The following is an 18,543-nucleotide window of genomic DNA, read 5'->3' as shown; positions in this document are numbered from 1 at the left end:
GACACTCTAGGCTCCATGGTGTGGTGGTTGACCTTCTTCAACTCCATCTTAGCTGAGTGGGGTAAGTCCAATGAATCAAAGTGTAGGAGCTGAAGTCTGTTGAGGCTCTGGGCCTGGGTGTCATATTATCAGTCCCAGAGATTCAAATCCCCTAAATATATCTAAAACCCCAGCACCAATTACAATTCCATTAAAGTAGCATGCAAGTCTTGTGAAAAGAGATCCCCTCTGAGTCCAATTCCATCACGCAGAAACACCAGCTCCAAAGAAGGACCATCTGGCAGCTCTCTCTTTCATCTTCTCCCATGGTTCCCAGCTCACCACCTCTCTCCTCACTCCCAGTCCCAACCTTTTCCTCCCTATCTGTCACTGACCCCACCCCATACACCACTGAATCCATCTCCAACACACATACAGCTGCTTTTTCTTCCACCTGCTCATGGAAAGCTCCTCTCCTATGTTACCTCTCCTCCCTTTCCTGGATACAGGGCCCTTCTCCTGGGGCCATTTAAAAAAACCACCCATCAACCCCAGGAGGCCTTGGTGGCTCCTAGACAAGGAGCAGGAAAAGGCCAGTCTGCTTTGGCCAGCAGAGGGGGCTCAAGGGCCATGTGGTCAGGCTTTTCCCAGACAGCCAAGGGGCTGTGATGAGGCCACCTGGAGTTAGGGAAGGCTGGAGGAGAGAAAGAGGCAGAGAAGGAACTGCCTGGTGAGGGGCCTCTCAGCCCCAGGGCAGCCCAAAGGCTTGAGTGAGGGGGAGCTGCGAGGGGAAGGTTGGGAGTGAGTGTGAGATTTAGGATTGTTAGGGTCTGAGAGTGTCATTTTTCCATTGTTTTCCTGCACTTTGAGAGGCTTTTCTCTGCAGTCCCACAGCTATAAGATTAGTTTTGAGGTAGTCGGGATGGGGGAGTGAGTGGGAGGGCACCTGAGGAGCGAGGCTGGCAGTTTGGTCAAGAGAAAGAAAACCAGTCTTGGTCGGGGCCTCTGCCATGAGGCATGAACCCTTTAGGTGCCAGATCATGGGGAGGTCCTGGGGCCCAAAGAAAGGGCCAGGGAGTCTAGGGTAGAGCCTGGGGGGCTCAAGGCCATGGCAGGTTACCAGCAGCACAGCAGTGCTCGAGCAGTGTAGCACCTGCACCTGCTGTTTTACGAGTTCCCACAGAGACTTTTTCTTACCTGTGGCAGACTCAGGACATCAAGCAGGTTGCATAGAAGCCCAGGCTAATGAGAAGACACTCTCTGAGCTCCCCCAAAAATACATGAGGGGAGATGCCAATCCCAGGAGCAAAGGCAGGGTGGGGTGGGGGATAGGGACAGATTTGGACAAAGGGAAAGGCCAGAGCCAGGGACACAGTAACCCACCTGACCACCCCCAAATTCCTCTAATCTCTGAAAACCACTGAGCTTTCTAAGGCCATCAGTGAATGTGCAGGTGTTTGTCTATTTCACAAGCGGTCCGGGCCCCACTAAAGGCAAACAATACTATGGACTTCCAGTATCAACAACTTATTTTTGATTGAGCTATAATTAACATGGCATAACTTCAGCCTGTGAAAGTGCCATATTCAGTGCTTTTTAGTATATTCATAAGACTGTAAAACAATAACCACTATCTAATCCCCGAATATTTTTATTACTTCCAAATGAAATCCTGGACCCAGTAGCAGTCACATTCCCCCAAAGACCCTCAACACATCACTTAACAACCACTAATCTATCTTCTGTCTGGATTTGCCGAGTGTGGACCCTTTGTATGAATGGTGTTCTCTAAGTGACCTCTAGTGTCCAGCTTCTTTCATGCAGCATCATGTTCTTCAGGTCCCTCACCTCCTAGCATATATCTGTACTTCATCATGTCTTATGGCTGCTAACATCTCATTTTCTTTTTCCCTTCATCATTTGATGGGCATTTGTGTTGAGTTGTACTTTTTGGCTATTATGATAATAAATTTGCCCCCGATGTGGCCAGAAGGCCTTCCAGTTGGCTCCTGTCATGTGTTGACTCCACCCTGTGGACTTTGGTGCCTTCCATGCTCTCCACTAGGCCATGATCACTAAGTTCCTCTCACACATTTCCTGGCCAAGACCTGGATTCACACATACCTCCTAGGTGCCCTCTTCTCTTCTCATGGAAAATAGGATTTTGGGACCACAATCTGGGCATCAGCTACCAGATTTTCCTTAGTTATAGGTCTGCTCAGTAAAGAGAGCTAGAAACTCTGTTATTTACAGAGAACATGGATTAGTTCAGATATATATTTGCTAATTAAAATGTAAGATTATAGTGTTTTCATTCCTTGATAAAACTTCTGAAGTGGCTCCAATGCCCTACAGCTGGGGCAGGCAGGAGGCTGGGCAGGGTCCTGGGGCTTTGTGTTGTCAGAGTTAAACCTTTAGCTCCTGAACATTGGGGAAACCAGGGGAGGGCTCAGGACAGGGCCTGTCCCACCCAGAGAGGAAGCCATTCAGTACTTTACTTTGTGAGGAAGTGTGTCTCTGCAGGACTGTGGTCCTCAATCCTGGTGGCCATCCCTTCCCCCTCAGGCCCTCTCAACCCCTTCCCCTAGGAATTGTCCACACTCCAATGACCAAAGCAAAGCACAAATTTTGGACAATGGATGCAGTCATCCCAGGGGACATGAGCAGTGTCAGCACCTGCACCTGCTGTTTTAAAAGTTCTAAGGGATCAGAGCTGACTCCTCTTGAGGACCATCAGTAGCAACACAACAGAGTGTTAACTGGAGATCCTCAAGATGCTGGACATCCAACCACACCATCCAAGCCCTCACCTTGACCCACAGAAAAGACTGTGGGGTTTTTCTAGCTTACAATGGGTAAGTATTCTTCTCTTGGCATTCAGAGCCCACGGCTGATGCCTCAGGCCCCAGCCAGGCAGCAGAGGCCACCAGGTACTGATCAGAGGCGAGGGTCTGCCAGGGATTTTCTGGGTTAAGAAATTGCACAATGAATGGCAAGGCAGTGGGAAGCACTAGTTCTTAGGAAGCAGTAGTGCTTATGAAAAAAGGCCCAGCTGGGGGCTGAAAAGCTGCATTTCAATCCCCCCAGTCCCCTCAAAAGGAGAGAATTCTTGTATATCACGGATAGGGATCCCAAAGCATGAAATCTAATGTACAGATTTGACCATTGGGCATAGAAGGAAACTGAGGATGCAAAGTTCTGCCTGCCCTTGGACCATGTGCTAATGATCTTCCTCTGTCCTTTTCCTTTCCACATTGCTAAAATTGTTCTATTTTTTCTGTACCTAGTGCTCATGTAAATCTAGACTTTGCTCTTGAAAGATACAAGTTCTTATTTGGTGCTCAAACAAAGCCTCAGTCAAGAAGGAGAAAATGTTCTTCCTCCAAAGTGGTAGAAAGACACCCACTTCCCTGCCCAGGGTCAGGAAATGGTCCTGGCAAATGGAAGTACCTTAAACTTCTTTTTTTTTTTTAATTATTTATTTATTTTTAAAAATTACATTCAAAAAAATATGAGGTCCCAATCAACCCCACCGCCCCCACCCCCCACTCCCCCCACAGCAACACTCTCTCCCATCATCGTGATAAATCCATTGCACCTGGTAAGTACATCTCTGAACATCACTGCACCCCATAGTCAATGGTCCACATCATAGCCCACACTCTCCCACGTTCCATCCAGTGGGCCCTGGGGGGATCTAAAATGTCCCGTAATTGTCTGTGAAGCACCACCCAGGACAACTCCACGTCCCGAAAACGCCTCCACATCTCATCTCTTCCTCCCATTCCCCAAACCCAGCAGCCACCATGGCTACCCTTCCCACCCCCATTCCACATTTTCTCTGTGGACATTGGATTGGTTGTGTCCATTGCACATCTATTTCAAGTGGGGGCTTAGATTCCACATGGATACTGGATGCACTCCTCCTGCTTTCAGTTGTAGACACTCTAGGCTCCATGGTGTGGTGGTTGACCTTCTTCAACTCCATCTTAGCTGAGTGGGGTAAGTCCAATGAATCAAAGTGTAGGAGCTGAAGTCTGTTGAGGCTCTGGGCCTGGGTGTCATATTATCAGTCCAGAGATTCAAATCCCCTAAATATATCTTAAACCCCAGCACCAACTACAATTCCAATAATGTAGCATGCAAGTCTTGTGAAAAGAGATCCCCTCTGAGTCCAATTCCATCATGCAGAAACACCAGCTCCAAAGAAGGGCCATCTGCCATGGCAGTGAACCCCATCTTCCATGACCATAGAACCCGTGGGTCTCTTTATCCCTCAAAAGAACCAATACCTGGGGTTGTATCTACCCTATCTGTCTCTTAGACTCTGCTCAGTTGTGCATAAGGGCATTCCTTCTGACAACCTCCAGACTCTTTTTTAGAGACTCATAGCCTTATAATTCATTTCTCCTTTACATTTCCTCCTTACATTAGGTCAAACAGCATTTTGAAGTCATGTTATTATATGTAGACAGGGATATTCTGCTGATCCATATTGAACCTTTAATTCAAGGTCATTTTCTAGTTGCAACTTCAGCTGGTATGTGGTAGTGAGGCTTGGTGCCAGGGAGGCTCATCCCCGGGTGTCATGTCCCATGCTGGGGAGAATGCACTGCATCTGCATGCTGAGTTTGGCTGTGAGAGTGGCCACATTTGAGTAACATGAAGGCTGTCAGGAGGAAACTCCCAGGCACAGTGCTACTCTAGGCCTTGTTCTTATTGCAGGTGTATAGGCTCAAAAGCATAGGCATTAGTATCAGGAGCCCACTGTTGGGCCCTCCTTCCTTCCTGGTTCTTGCCGTTGCACCTGGGGGACTGCCGCTGCTCCCCCAGGGTCCATGACAATGACCCCCCGCCAGGGGCCCAGTACCCCCCCCAGCTGTTGTTTTTAATTGTTTCCACTATGAGTATATCTAGACATTACTATATACTCTGGGCATATGCCCTGTATTACTCTCTGTCAACCATATATATCCTGTCAATAACATCCTATATCAGTATTCCTCCGCTGCCATTGTTGAAACACTCTGTGATCCAAATCTTCCTGTAAAGTGAATCCCAACATAATGTCAGCTTCACAAGAGTCTTAGATCACTGAAATTCATATATACAATATACAGTACTTCCCCAGATCCACCATAAAACCTTTTCCCTTCCACAGCGATAATCTTTTAGCTTATTCATATCATATTTCCTGAAACTGATGTACAGATTCTGAGACAATAGCTTTCAAACAAGGTGATATCTGTGCTTACTATGTGGTCCATACTTTAGGTTGTACAGTTTTCTAAATTTTTTAGTTATCTTATGTTTTGCCTTATGGTTTACATTATTAGTCTGTCGTCCCCTATATGTTTTTGGTGTAATATTACATGTTTTATATTCATCCTCGTGTACTCTCACAGAACTCCTCTCTTGCCCCCATATTTACCTTGGTTCCATCCATTCCACATCCATTTTCCCCTCCCCTTGAGGCCCACAACGCCAGCCAATCTCCATTTCCCAAGAAGCCTTGTCCAGAGATACTTGCAGCAGTATTCAGGACCTGACTTTCTCAACTGCCCTTATACCCTGGGAGCCATCCTTTCTCACGAGAGATACAGTTCTCTCTATTTGACGGCATTAGTCCTCCCCAGGATGTGGGTCCACCCCAACTCTCACTTCTTGGGTCTCTTCCCAATGGTACAACCCACCTTAGCAAAATGAGCCTTCAGCAATTCCCCCAGAGTCCGTCCCGCATCAGACCATACCCCCTAGCCTCCTAAACAGGTAACCCTCCTACTTATACTTTGATACGATTTTCTCAACATTTTGCTCTCAATGAACACCTGACACTCTCCCATGTTCGTATGTTGCCCCTCCCTCCCCCCAATTTTTGGACAATATTACCCCTCTTCCCATCCCCAGCCCCCCTCAAACCCACAAAGCCCCACCCGAAGGCAACCCCTTGCCCCCATTTTGTCCCTTCTTTGTGCTCATACTTACCACCAGCTCATTACAGATTCCACCCCTGCAGATGTTAACTCACATCCTTCCTCCACCCCCCGATTTCCTGTGAGCCTCTTTTCCGGACTCTAGCTCTCTGAGGCAGTTTGCTTATTTCATATCATTGAGGTTATGTAGTATTTGTCCTTCAATGCCTGGGTTGCTTCACTCAACAAAAGATTCTCAAGGTTCATCCATGTTATCATGTGTGATTGTAATGTATTTGTTCTTACAGCCGAGTAGTATTTCATTGTGTGTATATACCACATTTTATTGATCCACTCGTCTGTTGATGGACATTTGGATTGATTCCAACTTTTGGCAATAGTGAACAATGCTGCTATGAACATTGGTGTACATATATCGGTTTGTGTCCTTGTTTTCAGATCTGATGGGTATATACCCAGCAGTGGTATTGCTGGGTCATATGGCAAATCTATGGTTAGTTTTTTGAGAAACTGCCAAACTGTCCCCCAGAATGGTTGGATCCTTATTCATTCCCACCAGCAGTGGATGAGTGTTCCCCTTTCTTCACATCATCTCCAGCATTTGTATTCTTCTGTTTTTTTCATAGCTGCCAATCTTATGGGAGTAAGATGGTATCTCATTGTAGTTTTGATTTGCATATCCCTGATAGCTAGAGATTTGGAGCATTTTTTTCATGTGCTTTTTAGCCATTTGTATTTCTTCTTTGGAGAAATGTCTGTTTAAATCTTTTTCCCATTTTTAAAATGGGTTGTTTATCTTTTTGTTTTCAAGATATATGAGTTCTTTATGTATGCAAGTTATAAGTCTCTTATCAGATATATGGTTGCCAAATATTTTCTCCCATTGTTTGGGTTCCCTTTTTACTTTCTTGACAAACTCTTTTGAGGTGCATAAGGCTTTAATTTTGAGGAAGTTCCATTTATCTATTTGTTCTTTTGCTGCTCGTGCTTTTGGTGTGATATTCATGAAGCCATTTCCTATTACAAGGTCCTGTAGATGTTTCCATAAACTGCTTTCCAAGATCTTTATGGTCTTGGCTCTTATATTTAGATCTTTGATCCATCTTGAGTTGATCTTTGTATAAGGTGTGAGATGGTAATCCTCTTTCATTCTTCTACATATGGCTATCCAGTTCTCCAGGCACCATTTGTTGAATAGGCCATTCTCTCCCAGTTGAGAGGGTTTGGTGGCTTTATCGAATATTATATGGCTATATACATGAGTTCTATATCTGAGCTTTCAATTCGATTCCATTGGTCTGTGTGTCTATCCTTATGCCAATACCATGCTGTTTTCACTACTGTAGCTTTGTACTATGTTTTGAAGTCAGGAAGTGTGATTCCTCCAATTTCGTTTTTCTTTTTCAATATGTCTTTGGCTATTTGGGGCCTCTTTCCTTTCCAAATAAATTTCATAGTTTTTCTAGTTCCTTAAAGAAGGCTGTGTTGATTTTTATTGGGATTGTATTGAATGTGTAGATCAGTTTTGGTAGGATAGACATCTTAATAATATTCAGTCTTCCTATCCATGAACAAGGAATAGTCTTCCATTTATTTAGGTCTTCTTTGATTTCCTTTAACAGTCTTGTATAGTTCTCGGTGTATAAGTTTTTTACCTCTTTAGTTAGATTTATTCCTAAGTATTTGATTTTCTTATTTACTATTGTGAATGGTATTTGTTTCTTGATTTCCTCCTGATCTTGCTCATTGTTGGTGTACAGAAATGCAACTGATTTTTGTGCATTGATCTTATAACCTGTGACTTTGCTGAACTCATTTATGAGTTCTAGAAGCTTTGTTGTAGATCTCTCAGGGTTTTCTATGTATAGGATCATGTCATTTGCAAATAATGAAATTTTGATTTCTTCCCTTCCAATTTGAATGCCTTTTGTATCTGGTTCTTGCCTCAGTGCTCGAGCAAGTACTTCCAAGACAATGTTAAATAGGAGTGGAGACAATGGGCATCCTTGTATTGTTCCTGAGTTTAAAGGGAAGGATTTCAGGATTTCGCCATTGAAAACAATGTTGGCTGTAGGTTTTTCATATATACTCTTTATCATGTTCAAACAGTTTCCTTGTATTCCGATCTTTTGGAGTGTTTTTATCAAGAAGGGGTGCTGTATTTTGTCAAATGCCTTTTCTACATCTATAGATATAATCATGTGATTTATTTTCCTTCAATCTGTTTATATGGTGTATCACATTGATTGATTTTCTTATATTGAACCATCCTTGCATACCTGGAATAAATCCCACTTGGTCATGGTGTATAATTCATTTAATGTGTTGTTGAACATGATTAGCAAGTATTTTGTTAAGTATTTTTGCATCTAGGTTCATTAGAGAAATTGGTCTGTAATTTTCCTTTCTTGTGGTGTCTTTGTTTGGCTTTGGTACTAGGATAATGTTGGCATCATAGAAGGAGTTCGGCAATGTTCCTTCTGTTTCGATTTTTTGGAATAGTTTCAACAGGATTGGTGTTAGTTCTTTCCAGAATGTTTTATAGAATTCACCTGTGAAGCCGTCTGGCCCTGGGCTCTTCTTAGTTGGGAGATTTTTAATGACTGATTATATCTCTTTGCTTGTGATTGGTTTGTTAAGATCATCAATTTCTTATTTCGTCAATATGGGCTGCTTATGTGTTTCTAGGAATTTGTCCATTTCCTCTAAATTGTCATTTTTGTTGGAATATAGTTTTTCAAATTATCCTCTTATGATAGTCTTTATTTCTGTGGGGTCAGTGGTGATATCACCTTTCTCATTTCTTATTTTGTGTATTTGCATCTTTTCTCTTTTTTTCTTTGTTAGTCTCGCTAAAGGTTTGTCAATTTTGTTGATCTTCTCAAAAAACCAGCTCTTGGTCTTGTTTATTTTTTCAAGTGCTTTCTTATTTTCTATTTCATTTAGTTCTGCTCTTATCTTTATTTCCTTTCTTCTTCTTCCTGTTGGGTTACTTTGTTGTTGTTTTTCTAATTCCGTCAAAAGTGCAGTTAGTTCTTCAATTTTTGCTCTTTCTTCTTTTTTGATATGTGAATTTATGGCTATAAATTTCCCTCTCAGTACTGCTTTTGCTGCATCCCATAAATTTTGGTATGTTGTGTTCTCATTATCATTTGTTTCAACGTAGTCATTGATTTCTTTTGAGATTTCCTCTTTGACCCACTGTTTTTCTAAGAGTGTGCTGTTTAATTTCCAAATTGTGGTGTGAAGTCTGGGCCTCCGTCCCTTGCGAATTTCCAGCTTCACTCCACTGTGGTCAGAGATATTGTTTTGTATGATTTCAATCTTTCTGAATTCATTAAGCCTTTCTTTGTGGCCTAGCATATGGTCTCTCTTGGAGAATGTTCCATGTGCGCTTGAGAAAATTGTATATCCTGCTGTGTTTGGGTGTAATGATCTATATATGTCTATTAGATCCAACTCTTCTAATATACTGTTCAAATGTTTTGCTTCTTTAGTGATTCTCTTTTGAGATGTTCTGTCCAGAGTTGATAGTGGTGTATTAAAATCCGCCATTATAACTGTAGATGCATCTATTTTTTCACTTAGTTTTTCCAGCGTTTGTCTCACGTATTTAGAGGCACCCTTGTTAGGAGCATAAACATTTATGATCTTTCAATCTTCTTGACAGATTGTCCCTTTCACTAAAATGTAGTATCCTTCTTTGTCTCTCACAATTGTTTCGCATTTAAAGTCTATTTTGTCTGATATTAATATAGCTACTCCTGTCTTTTTTTGGTTGTTGTTTGCTTGTATGATTGTTTCCAGCCATTCACTTTCAATCTCCATGCGTCTCTGGGTCTAAGATTTGTCTCTTGTAGACAGCATATAGATGGGTCATATTTCCTTATCCAGTGACCCAGTCTGAATCTTTTGATAGGTATGTTTAATCCGTTGACATTCAGGGTTATTACATTCAGAGAATTATTTGTGGTAGCCATATTTTGGTTGGATTTGTGTTTGTTATATTTTGTTTGTATTATTTTATTTTCCCCTTCTATTTTTCTCTTTTTTGTTGCTCTTACACTCTCCTCCATCTCTGACTGTCCTGTTTTTTCCTTTCTTCCTGCAGAACTCCCTTAAGAATTTCTTGAAGGGGAGGTTTCTTGTTGATATACTCTTTCAGATTCTGTTTATCTGTGAATATTTTGAACTCTCCATCATTTTTGAATGCTAGTTTAGCTGGATAGAGTATTCTTGGTTGGAAATTTTTTTCCTTTAGTACCTTGACTATATCATACCACTGCCTTCTTGCCTCCATGGTTTCAGATGAGAAATCAGCACTTAATCTTATGGAGCTTCCCTTGTATGTGATGGTTTTCATTTCTCTTGCTGCTTTTAGGATTTTTTCTTTGTCTTGAGCATTGGGTAATTTGACAAGTATATGTCTTGGGGTGGGCCTGTTGGGATTTATGACCAGTGGAGTGCGCTGTGCTTCTTGGATATGTACATCTGTCTCTTTCAGTAGATTTGGGAAGTTTTCAGTCATTATTTCCTGCAACACTCCTTCTGACCCCTTTCCCTTCTCTTCTCCTTCTGGAATGCCTATAATACGTATGTTTGAGCATTTTGCATTATCATTCAGTTCCCTAAGTCCTATCTGGATTTTTTCTACCTTCTTATTGACCACTTCTACTATCTGTTTGATTTCCAATGCACTGTCTTCCACATCACTAATTCTCTGCTCTGCCTCTTCTAGTCTGCTGATATTTGCTGCAAGTGTATTTTTGATTTCTTGAATTGTGGTGTTCATTTCCATCATATCTGTTATTTTTTTGTGCATGTCTGCAATTTCCCTTCCAAGTGTTGTCTTCATGTTGTTAACCTCTTTCATTATTTCATCAAATTTGTCAGTGATAAATGTTCTGAGATCTTTCATTGCTTGTGTGAAGTTCTGCTCCCCTTCCTGATTTTTAGTTTGTTGATTGGATTCAGCCATGTTTTCTTGATTACTGGTTTGGTTTGTAGATTTTTGTTGCTGTCTTGTCATCATTTTTCCTTGACAGGTTTAATCAGTTCCGTAGCTTCTTTGTCTAGTCTTGGAGATTAATTAGCTGTTGTTTTTGTGTAAGTGTTATATCTTCTCTTTGTCACTTTGTTCTTCCTATTCCAATTTCTTATTGCTGATTGAGTTCACTTTAAAGGAAAGTATTAGTGCTGGGGAAAGGCAATTGTGTAAGGAAGGAAAAAGTGTAAAGTAGTATTGGTGATATATGTTAACAAAGCATCAATATGAGTTCTGGGAGGATGGCGGTTAGATCATGTAAATTGTGTAGAGTTATAGTAGTAGGAAAGTACCTATAATGAGGTAGATGACTGAATATGGGAGGGATAGGGTACGTACTAAGAAGCTATTTTTTTCGTGAGAGAGGGAAAGAGAAAAGAAAGGTAATAGTTTTCAAGGGCGGATACCAGATGGAAAACTAAACAAAGGTATTAGAAATTAAGAGTTAGATGCTTTGTGGATCAAAGACAGGGAGGTGGAATGTAGGAGAGATAGCAGATGGTGGAGGATATCAAGTTGTAGGGGAAAGGGGATAGTGTAGATAGCCTAAATTTATTCACAGAGAAATGAGGCAGTGGAGGGTGAGGAAACCCAGCAAATGTGAGGTGTTTCCTGCAGGACCTATTGTATTGTTAAGATAAAATAGAATAAGAAGAAGATCAGGGACAAGAAAGAGAGGATTAAAAAAAAAAGAAAAGAAAAAGAGACTTTGGGGGATACGCTGGGAGAAAAGAGTAGGGGATAATGCAATGCCAGGAATCAGAACATTAAAAAACTAGAATAAAAAAAATAGAACTAGAATAAAAATAAAAACAAAACAAAATAAAACAAAGAAGAAAAAATGCAAACGTTGAGGGCTAGGACATTCAAGGGCCTCAGATGAACCTCAGGGCATGGTGGATTCAGGGATGGACAGTCTGAGGTATTGAGGCCTCAAGAGGTGTGAGTCTCTGGCGTGTGGTCCGCCAGAGTCCAGGGAACTCAGACCTGGCAACCTCGAGTCCAGTTAACAGGAATCCTGGGAGCACCACAGTGCATCACAGCCTTCAGGGATCCCCACAGCTGGGTGCCAGCCCTATGGGTGAGGTCTCATCCACAAGCTCTATCCTGTGTTCTGTGTCCTACAATTCACTCACTTACTAGGGTCTACTGTGTGGATATATCACCAATTGACTTCAGGAACCCTCCTACCCTGTGGTCCCTGGGAACGTCCACCTGGGGGCTCCTCTAGGCTGCAGCCATTTTAATGACTCAGATCAAATATCCAGGTCCGGGGGAGGGGCTCCAGCCAGAAACGCTAATAACAGAGTCCAAACCCGAAATTCCCACTCTTCGCAAAATATTCCCCTAATCAGCTTCCAAACGTCTGCCACCCCGTGAGACCCTGGTAGTGTCTCTTTGTTGCTATCACTTTGAGACTGCTGTAGGTCAGCAGCCAGGCTTGGGGGGGGGCGTGGCTCTAGGCGGAAATGCTATTGTTTGTGTCCGCAATCACAAATTCCCCCCGCTTTGCCCTAAATCCCCCGTCTGTCTGCCCAAATGGGTCTGCAAGCACCTCCCTTCCCACCAACCTCCCAATAGGCCGCCCGAGGCCCACGAACTCCCCAGTACTGCAGAGGCTCCAAAAAAAAAAACAAAACAAAGAACAGAAAGCCCGCCGTCGGGCTCGGCCCGGCTCCCCCGGCCACTGAGTCTCGGCCTGGCTCCCCCGGCCACTGTGTCTCGGCCTGGCTCCCCCCGCTGCCACGGCTCAGCCTGGCTCCACCCACTGCCGCGGTGCTAGATGCCTCGGCTCTGCCTACCCAAGGAGGGCTACCCACGTAGCCGGGATCTCCGTGTATATTTCACAGACGGATGCTCTCTGTTACCTTCCCTCCAAATCGATGTCCAGACACCTCTGGACCAGCAAAAATCCCGAAACAACCCGGTCCCAAAGAGTCTCCAATGCCACCGAGCCGACTCCCTGCAGGAGACCCTAACAGGGAAGTTCACTCAGCCGCCATCTTGCCAATACCTTCAACTTCTAAATCCAGTAGTCCCCATGGGTGGGCTCTGCTCCTTCTAGGTGTATTGATATTGAAGTGCACTTTGCTCTGTGAAAGGGGATTTCTGTGTTTGCTTCAATAAGCCGGGGAAGGGTGGCTGGCTCTTTTTGCTTTTCCCTTCTAAAATAAACTGATGACTGCATGATTTCTTATTTGAATGAACAATGCAAGAGGCTGCACCTCGTTTCAATTAACACTGTAAGTGAAAGAACCAGTGGTCAACTCCAAGGCTGTAGTTGAAACAAGATTTTAATAATAAAATATTAACATCTAACATTTACTATTTACAACAATAAATAGCCCAGACTGTCTGGTGAGGAGGGAAGTGCCTGCCTGGCCTGGCCCACTGTGGTTGGGGGTCAGCAGAACTGCTTGGCCAGGCAGACCTGGGCAGGGGGACCCTGAGGCTGGCAGGTACCAGGGCCCAATTTGATTTTCCCCTTTCAGAACTTGGGTCCCTTCAGCTTCTTCCCCAGAAAGGCTGAGATAGCGCTCTTCTTGAGCTTGGTGTCCATGGTTGAGGTCTGCTTCATAAGCATTAATTGATACTTGGGCAAGGGAGGCATCGCATAATACACTTTTGTACTGTCTGGGATCTGCAGCACTGGAGAGTAGGGCAGAGGGGTGGTCAGCTGTGCTCTGAGGGACCACAGGACACCCCAATCCTTTGTGCCCCCATGACAGCAGGCCTCTGCCAGGGACTTTAATCCTCCAACCCAACCCCAGGACCAAAAAGGAGCCACTGAATGATGCTTGCCTGAAGGAAAGACTGCAGAGGCACAGCTGAAAATGAGGAACTCTAGTTTTTAAAATGACTCTGACTCATCCGTGCAACCTCAGAATGGAGCTGATAAGATTTCATCTATTTCCCCCTCACCGTAGCCCCTGATGCCTTCACTACTCAGGACCTCAGAGCTGAAATTGGATTTCTGGAACACAGTGCAGGGCCCCAAATCCAGCACTATCCATGATAAGACACTGGGGCTCAGGGAAGGGTAGCCCTGGTCCAGGCCTCTCGAGCAGGGTCCCTGAAGGCCTCCAGGACCATGCAGTGCCTCCCACCCAGCAAGGATTTACACTGATCCCATCTTCTCCTGTCTTCCTGGATAGAGCCAGCTAGACAGAAACACTGGGCTGAACTGCTCCAGCCTCAGTGGTGCGGCTGCTCATCTCCTTTCTTAACCTCTCCAGCCTTGGTCTTCCTGTTCTGTAGGACAAGTCGCTCTGCCTATTTCACACCCCACAGCTCCCATTTCCCATCAAAAGACAAGAGAGGATTTAGAACCAACTTCTAGGAGTTGTGGGAGTCATTTTAATATGGCTAGGTTAGTGGCTGGGAGAGGGGATCCCCTCACAAACAAGAATCCAGTTAACTTTATTGTGCACAGACATACCATGTGTGCAGACATTGGTTAATTTTCTCTCCCCTTCGGGAATGAGAAGCCAGCCCAGGTTCTTAGGAAACCTATGGGTTCAGTGCCCAGGACACTTGGCTCTGGGTCTGTGTTGTGAAAATCTTTCAGTTTTCCACTTTCTAGAGTAATGAGTCAGTTTCTGAGAGCCTCCAAAGGGGATCAAGGAGACTTAGTCCAGTTTTCCCTGCGGTCACCCCTCGGGCTGAAGTGTGGCCCGGCGGGGGAGCGGCCGCGGCAGGCCAAGCCACTGCCCCCATAATAGGGTGGCTGGTCGGACTCACCGCCACCCCTGAAGGAAGCTCGGCATGGGCGCAGAGTGCCCTCGGGTCTCCCTTCTCGGCAGCCATGCTTCTGCGGCCGCCCCTCCTCCCGGATGGCGCCACACGATGCCTGTGCGGCGACACCCTTCTTCTTCTTTCTCCCTGTGCAGGCGCAGGGCGGAAAATTCCAGTCTGCCCTTTTCCCTCCCCCGACAGCAGCAACAGCCAGGGGTGGGCGGGAAACTCAAGTCTGCCCTCCACCCCAGCAACAGCAGCCACCAATCCCTAAACCCTGCCCCTTCCCCCAGCAACAGCGACAGCCAATCCCTAACCACCACCCCTCCCCTGTCCAGTACCGCCCACTGACCTTTCACCGGCAACCAATCAGAACAGGGCATGGCTTTGACCAATCAGGCTTCCCCAGCCCCTATAAAACTGTTGCCTCTCCCTCAATAAAGTGGACTTGTGTGTTTACCTTGTCTCCGCGGTAGTTCTTCTGCCGTGCGCCCTCCAGTCCTGAGAGCCCCCGACAAGGGCCTGGCCTCCCTTGTCCCCAGTTCGTCACCTGCTTCTCCGGGTGACCCCTTCGTCACCTGCTTCTCTGGGCGACCCCTTCGTCGCTGGCTTCTCCGGGCGACCCCTTCGTCGCCGGCTTTGCCGGGCGACCCCATCAGCCGAACCACGCAACCCCTTGTGAGACCGATCCCTCATCTGCTGCCGGACCGACCCCTCGTCCCAAGTGGGACCAACCCCTCATCCCAAGCAGGACCGACCCCTCATCCAGAGCTGGACCGACCCCTCGTCTGCAGCCAGACCCCACCTCTACCGACTGAGCAAGCCACCGCAGCTGGCACCCAACGTGGGACAAGGAACTCCACCACAGCCTCACTCCATAACCTGGCGGCCCCCCCCTCCTCTCTTCTCACCTTGGGACTTCTCTCGTGCAACATTGCTGCTACCTGAGCCTTGGCTACCTCATATGATCCACGGCGGTCTGGGAGAATCGCTGGATGGCTTTCTCCTTCCATGTCGGGGGCTTATACCGACCTGTTATGATTAAGAGGAGCCTTGGATTTCTCGGGAGCACGCGCTTGCACGTCTGAAGTAACCCTCCCACAGCCCTACGCCCTCCTCTCTTCTCACCCCTATCTTTTCGCTCTGCATTGCTGCTCCTGAACCTTGGTGACCTCATATGATCCATGGCAGTCTGGGAGAATCACTGGATGGCTTTCCCCTTCCATGTCGGGGGCTTATACCGACCCGCTATGATTAAGAGGCACCAATAAAACTCTCAGGAGCGCGTGCCTGAGCACCTCCACCCCTGCCTTCACCTCTGCCTCCTCCCCTCTGCACTTGCTCCCCTTTGCCTTGCTCCACTGCTCGTCGTTCCACCCTCCCCTCGTCGGGGCCTTCTCTTGGCCCGCGACCACCGTCGGAGCCCCACCGGCTCCGACCCCTCATCTCACCGCGCACCTCAGCTCCCATTGCCGTGCTCTCAAGGTAAGGGCCCCTTTTCTTATCGGCTCCAAAAGGCCATTAGCAATGGATAACATCCTATCTGCTAAGCAAGCCCCGCAAGTTCGGGCCCTCGCCGGTCTCCTAGACACTCACCGGTGTAAGATCTCTTTGAAACAGCTCCAAGTATATTGGGACCTTCTTCTCCCCTTTAATCCGTGGCTTACCACGTGTCAGCTTTGGGACCTGGACACCTATACTCGCCTTATAGATAGGGTCACTTTTGCTGTGGAGCAGGAAGGTAAAAGATTCCCTCCTGGCTTATTACAGGCAACATGAAGTCCAGAAGAAATCTTGAAGGGTATAATCTATGATATGCTATATAAAAAAGGATTTAAAAGCAGCTATACCAGAAAGTAAGAATTATGAGTCAACTGTAAATAAATTATATAATTTCTGTTAATGTGTTGTAATTGTTCTGTGTTTGTCTGTTCGTTCAATGTCAACATATATTGTGATACCTCCGGATGGTAAATATAAATTACTAGAAATCTTTAAAAGAGCTCTATTTAAATGGCCAAAAATTAAATAAGTGCTTATATTAATACTTAAGTTTATTATATTAATACATAAGTTTAAATGTTAATAAGATATCTACAATTAAAAAAAATTGTAAGTCTTAATTAACAAAATTAACTGTACGTCTTCATAAAAAGTTCTTGCCTAGATTAAAATGAATAACTTATTTTTCTTCACAGGATAATATAAAGAATGTAAAACTTATATGAATATTAAAAAGGTTAAAAGTTTGTAAAAATGCTAACGGAAATGTAATAAGTTTTGCAAAAAGACGTATTTTGTCCTAAAGTAGGATGGCTAATTTTTCATAAACTCTTGAAACTTAATTTGCATGCGGCAAGTGTAAAAGGTATTGTGATAACTTTACGTAAGGGAATGTGTTCTGTAAAGATAAAATTTATCTTCAATAGTTTACATTAAGGTATTAAATGGCTAATTCCAAAAGGTCATTCTTAAATATATATATATAAAACTGAATTGATGATAATAATAATAAAAGGTAATTTTATAACAGGAAAGATTAACAGCAACCAAGCTCCCCTGCCAACTTGCTTTTAGGAAACGGTTTCTAATATTGCATGCTACTAAGTATTTAAAGAAAAGTTATTCTTAAGGAAACAGAAGATGATTTTGTCTTTGCAGCCATTGTCTATTTAGCAACACCCCTCACTATCGGCCTAGCCACTGTTGCGCCAGACGATTGGAACCTTAAACAAAGACTCCTCCTCACTGTCATCTTCCTATCTATCGTTACTATATTTACTGCCCTCATTCTCCTTCGTTTATAAAGCAGTCTCCTACAAACCACAAAGCTTCTGTCTTAAACATACCATTCTCAACCCTATCCTCTAAATGATCTTCTCACTTCCCCCACAGCCTTTAATACTTTATTTCTTCCTCATAACCTTTGCTTTCTTGATAATATTTTCCGCCATCTGTCTAGCCACTACCGCCCCAGAAGATTGGAACCTCGGCCAACGAATTCTACTCTCCATCGCCTTTCTGTTTATTATCCTCTTTTATGCTTTACTCCTTATCTTCCTCCCATAATGACTTCACCAAGCCTCCTCTTGTCCAAAACCGTCACCCTTCTTTTCCTCACACTCCCCATTGCACTCACCAACCCCAGCCATCAGCCTTTTAATTGGACAGTAAGCCTCTGGCAGGAAAAAGTAATCCTCTCCTACAATGTCTTCGCTGCCAAGGAGAGATCAACTACCTGCAACGTGCTGTCATCCTGGACTTTTAACAACAGATGGATCTTATAGCCGCCGAGATCAACAAGAATTGGACATTGGTCACCCTTGCTTGCAACGGCAAGATACCGCCCCCTAAATTGTACATTTATATCCCCGGCATACTCACCTCCCTCTTCAGCCCCGCTTCCCTCATTGCTTGCTGCCTCTTGGGCCTCGGCTCCTTGTTGCTGCTGCCATCCTGGCCCTTATTTGAAAAGAAGGGGGAAATGTGGTCACCCCTCGGGCTGAAGTGTGGCCCGGCGGGGGAGCGGCCGCGGCAGGCCAAGCCGCTGCCCCCATAATAGGGTGGCTGGTCGGACTCACCGCCACCCCTGAAGGAAGCTCGGCATGGGCGCAGAGTGCCCTCAGGTCTCCCCTTCTCGGCAGCCATGCTTCCGCGGCCGCCCCTCCTCCCGGATGGCGCCACACGATGCCTGTGGGGCGGCACCCTTCTTCTTCTTTCTCCCTGCACAGGCGCAGGGCGGAAAATTCCAGTCTGCCCTTTTCCCCTCCCCCGACAGCAACAACAGCCAGGCATGGGCGGAAAAATCCAGTCTGCCCTTTTCCCTCCCCCGACAGCAGCAACAGCCAGGCG

General features: G+C 45.1%; 1 long non-coding RNA gene across 1 annotated transcript; it reads right to left on the bottom strand.

Annotated features, from left to right (window-relative positions):
• Positions 1-16,490: 16,490 nt before the first annotated feature.
• On the bottom strand, positions 16,491-18,450 carry LOC139437777 (uncharacterized). The gene is made up of 3 exons (XR_011647682.1): positions 18,273-18,450; positions 18,076-18,153; positions 16,491-16,509 (listed from the first exon to the last, which is right to left on the bottom strand). It is a non-coding gene; the product is annotated as an uncharacterized lncRNA (long non-coding RNA).
• Between the last annotated feature and the right edge of the window lie 93 nt (positions 18,451-18,543).

Source organism: Dasypus novemcinctus, chromosome 28 (assembly GCF_030445035.2).
Source record: "Dasypus novemcinctus isolate mDasNov1 chromosome 28, mDasNov1.1.hap2, whole genome shotgun sequence".
NCBI classification, from domain to species: Eukaryota; Metazoa; Chordata; class Mammalia; order Cingulata; family Dasypodidae; genus Dasypus; species Dasypus novemcinctus.
Note: the sequence above shows the minus strand (reverse complement) of the source record. Positions and strands in the feature narration are given on the sequence as shown.